We start from the raw sequence: 5,000 nt of genomic DNA on the forward strand, positions 1-5,000 counted from the left end.
CAAACCAATAAAATAAAAGCTCCCTTTGAGCGATACTGTAGCATGAGCTGGTGTATGTATCCACATGTGGTTTAAATTGCACGGTACCTTTACATTAAAGTAAATTCAATCAATCTATCAAACACAGCAAATGTGATTTACTTTACTACCTTTGATCTCCACTTCAGCTAGAATGAAGACATCTGTAACCTCATGTATATATACATACAGCCTCATCTGTTCCTCTGATGTATGTATATAGACACAAAGAATGGAGAAAACACGCCGTTTTCACATTTGTGACTTGTTGCTTTAATTGATTGTTATCATATGTGATTGTTGCTGCTTGGGGGCAGCGGTCCCGATCCAAGTCGAGGAGCTCAGGAGGGGTATTGGTGCAGCTTTTTCGGCTAGATTAGCATAGATTTGTTTTTCTTATGATGACTGATGCATAGATGATTCACTTACTTTAGACAAATGTACTTGTTGTAAGCTGCTTTGGATAAAAGCAGGCGTCTGCTAAATATCTCAAATGTGAAACCTTTTAAAATGTACAAACCTCACCTGTTATCTATCTGTAATGTGAGGGGTTTTTGGGTGTTCTATAGAACAGCATTTTGGGATGGATTGCAGAGAGACGAGAGCCAAAGAGAATCAGTAAAAGCTGTCCTATTAAATCAGCGGTTGGGGATGCGGGGCTGTGTCGAGTTCACCTCACATCTGTTCTGCAGACGGTACTTCTGACCACAGGCTGGACCGGGACGTTACGGGACCGATCCAAGAGCTGAACGTATCCCCCTCCTTAGCGTGAGCAGCTCCGGGTGGGGATGACGCAGACGTGGACGGCCGATGGGACATGTGTTTTGAAGTTTTGGGGTAAGAGGAACAAACCAAATACCCTCCCGGGGGAGACAGTCTAAATAGCGGGGCTGCCAGAGCTATTACGTCCACGTAGACTAAACCCTAATAATCGTGGCGTACGTAGGAGGGGAGAGAGCAGCATACCTCAGCTTGGTCTTGACTAGAATGACCGTCAGAGATGGGAGCAGCAGCAGTAACTGAATTCAAAAATGACAGTTTGAACACAACGGAATGTTGCTTCGCCCAAACCGACGGTAACAACGTCACAGGCGTCACGCTAAAACAGTGTTGCTTCCTCGCTCACCAGCTCACCTGAGTCTGGATCTTGCGTCCTCTGACTGCAAACACAGGTGACCTCCCTCCGATAAAACACCTGACGTTAACCGACATTAACGCCACAGAAAAGATAGCTATGGATGGAGCGGGTGTAGGTGGGAATTTCAACTTGGAGGAGTGAGTTTATCACTTCAAACCAGCTCTATTTAGTGTGTTAGTGTATAGAACAGGGGAAAACACACAGACCCAATGTGCCAGACACCAGGTTTTGCTGACCTATTGATGGTTAAAACCCACAGCACCGTGTGAGGTCTGTGGTCGGGTCTGATTTTGTGGGTTTTGGACCACCTCACACCCCTTTCTCCCAGGGGGGTCTGGGCAGTGGTCCTCCTGGCTCTCCCTGCTAGCTGGACAAGTCCCTCAACAAACCCTCTAGCTATTTGGCAGGACCAGCCCGTCTCCAGTTAGCCAGCTCACCACCAGGAGCCAAACTGGGTCTCAGCTAGGAGGCGCTGACAGCGGCCTCACTCTCGAGTGTATGTGCACGGAATATAGCGGAACAATTAACACATGTTCTCCTCCTGACTGGAGGTGGGGTTCCTTTACATGGGACCTGTCAGTCAGTTCAGAAGTGGAGAGAGTGTGTTTATTACTATGTCATAAAACGTTACGTTTATTTATTTTGTATATATATATATATATATGAGATTTTCTCAACATGAGATATTTGGAAGAAGCAGAGCCCACAGGTAAGAATAGGGACACCATACAGTACAGTTCATGCAGTGGATTCAACCAAATCAGTATCCCAAGGGAGGTTGAAACAGAAGCTGCTACTGTGACACCCATGAAGGGATAATAGCTAGATATAGATCTACAACCCAGTGTTCCCCACAGGATTCTGCTAAGGAATGGAAGGAAGAAAACAGTGCTAAAAATAGTTTTGTGCGTTATGAGACTATGGCGGGGACAAACCGCCACTGTCTCATCTATGTATGGGAAACACTGACCACACAGAGGGACAACAGCACCACCTTGGTTTACTGCCCATGGTGGTTTGATCTGGGCCTGGTCTGAGTGTAGTGTGAGAGAGGGGAGGGAGCGACATGCTACTCACGTAGAACAGCGATCCACTCTGTAGTTGTGATTGGCAGATTCAAATGTTACCAGGGAAAAAAAACAAGTACATGTAGAGTTAATGGTCATGGAAATACAACAAAAACACACACACACACACACACACATCCATATACACATAGTAACATATACACACCATAGTAACAGATAAGTAACACAGATAACTCACAAAGACAACTGAAAGCAGGCCAAAACAATGCAGAAAGGCGAGCAGAGTAAAAGGTTTTAAACGAACAGTGTGAACAGAGAAAACCAGTGAATTAAACATACAGTGAGTAAAAAATTAAATATACAGTACACTAAACAAGCAAGCAGCAATGTGGTAATGGATATATGTTATTCTGAAAGGTCCCATTCCAAGTCCTGTAACTCACTGATGGGTGTAATATTCCATATGTTTCCATACTCAAACCCGAGGCCAGGGAGACATTTTAATCACATGGTTGGTGCAGCGTTAAATCTAGGCTATACTCCAAAAACACACAGCTCATGTGTAGTTTGAATTATGCTTACATTATCAACGGAGCCTATAGGAGCTATGCAAAAAAAGCTAGTGTCTGGAGTAATAATTATTACACTACTGAACACAACAACAGACTGAAGTCAGACGTTACGCCTCTCAGTGATGCTGTCTCGTCTATGAAACGACCCCTTTCCGTGACAGATGTGAGTGTCCGTTAATAATGTCATTTTTAGTTGATTTTATATATAATAATATCATTAATCTAATCTTAAAACTGCACAGGTGATCAGATCTCACAGCGCCGGGAGAAGTGTGTTTAAATAGCTGGAACCACGTCAATTGGACGTAGCCGTCCGCTAATCTGTGCAGCTCAACTGCAGTCCAGACAGACTTGCAACACAGACTATGACCTATGACCTTATCTCTACTGTACTACAGCTCACATCCCTATTGGCTCGCTCTACCAAGCAGTAGCATGGCATACATGCCAGGAGTTCACTTGTGGCTAGTGAAACATAACACAGAAAGACATGCAGGTGATTATACGGTCCAATGAAATGTGAATACCTCCATTTGCATGGCAAGCACATTTATAGTTACAGGACATTGGTTCCAAAAAAAAGAACGTTTTAAAGGCATTCAAATAAAAACAGAAAAAGGTCTGAATATCCATGCCAGCTTTTAAATTGACTTACGAAGGGAGGTTGCTCCTGGCAAAGAGAGATACTAGGTCAATCCCCCATATTTGTTTGCCAGCATTTTTTCCACAGATGTCCAAATATAATTCACATGCATAATACGTTCAGAAATAAATAAAATAAGCAAGAAATGTGCCACTCAGGGCCACTTTGGGCTGGGACACATTAAGCCATAACTCCTGGGGCCTCATTCATGAAAAAGTACTTGAACGTCATCTTTGACTTTCACGTAAGCACATTTTTCTAAACGGACGTAAGCATTATTTATAAAACGGGCTGAGATGGTTTAAAGTTGCGTACGTGCTTCCTTCTATAAATACCAAACATACTTGGAATTGAACGCAGGTGAATGAGGTTTGTATTAACGCCCTGTGATAGCGGCTCAATTATAGCGGCTGAATGAAGCCAACTGCTATAATATAATATAATACAGACAGACAATGCTGACAATATTATATACTGTGTGTATTATATTATATTATAGCACTTGGCTTCATTCAGCCGCTATTTGAGCCGCTATCACAGGGCGTTAATACTATATTATAGGGTAGGCGTGCGTCTGGAAGCGGGAGAGGGCAGTAATACCACGTTCATTGATAAAATGACATAAGGGATGGAAAGGGGGGATGGCAGTTTTAGAAGGGGGATGATTTGGACTGTTTTTATTTCAGGGGGGGTGCCATTCCCCCTCATCCCGACTCAACTCGAAATCCAGTATCATTTAGCGCGTGGCCGGGCAAGGCATAGGCATGTTGAAGAGAGATAGACAGCTCCGGAGGGATATAAAGAAAGACTGAAATACAATCATAAACATTAGTTCCCTTTAAATCTTGAATTTAACTCATTTTCTCGGCTGGTAACAACATCGTTAATTTTATTACGAGCCACTTAAACTTCGCATGAATTACAGTAGGCAACGTTTTTCCAGTGCGGCTCACATGCCTGTAATAACTCCGCATAACCAGTAGGTAATGTGCGTAAGCAAGTTGAATACTCGACGTCAAGCTACGATCGTTTCCACGATCAAATTGACTCACGTTGAAATTGTATAAATCACTACGTTGACGTGGTTTTCTACGTACGACACGGGTAAGATCAAAATTTGATCTAAGCACGTTCTATGAATGAGGCCCCTGGACTATAAATCACACTTTCAATAGAGAAACTCCATTGAAGATAGGGTTGCCAACTGTCACCCAACTGTCAACTGTCAACCAACTGCCAACCATATTAGCCGGGATGTCCCGAATTTTGAACTGGATGAATACACGGGACCTCCTCCCTCGTCCTGAATATTCATCCAATCACAGGCCCCCCTTCATGCGTACGTATAGCGTAAATCACACCAATTCCTGCGAACCTCACCCCCGCGCCCTGTGCTGTGGCACGCCATCTTTTGTCCCGTATTTATATAACTCTAGCTTCAACTGAGCCTTGGTTATGACACAGTAAGCGTGCTTGAGAGCAGAACGTTAGTGACGCATGCACTTGATGACGTGGGTGGACGAGAAAAAGCATAAAGACTTGCCTGTATTTTCTGTGGTTTAGGCGACTCTGGCTGTTTGTTGCAAATAAACACAAATGGA

At 43.6% G+C, this 5,000-nt stretch overlaps 1 protein-coding gene across 1 annotated transcript in view; it reads right to left on the bottom strand.

The window, feature by feature from the left end:
* The window catches only part of LOC308150021 (myosin-10-like), a gene marked incomplete at both ends in the record, with an annotated part of 76,179 nt that overhangs the window by 28,614 nt on the left and 42,565 nt on the right, over positions 1–5,000 (bottom strand). The window lies entirely within an intron of this gene.

This window comes from Nansenia antarctica, assembly GCF_963989245.1.
Source record: "Nansenia antarctica genome assembly, chromosome: 2".
Classification (NCBI taxonomy): domain Eukaryota; kingdom Metazoa; phylum Chordata; class Actinopteri; order Argentiniformes; family Microstomatidae; genus Nansenia; species Nansenia antarctica.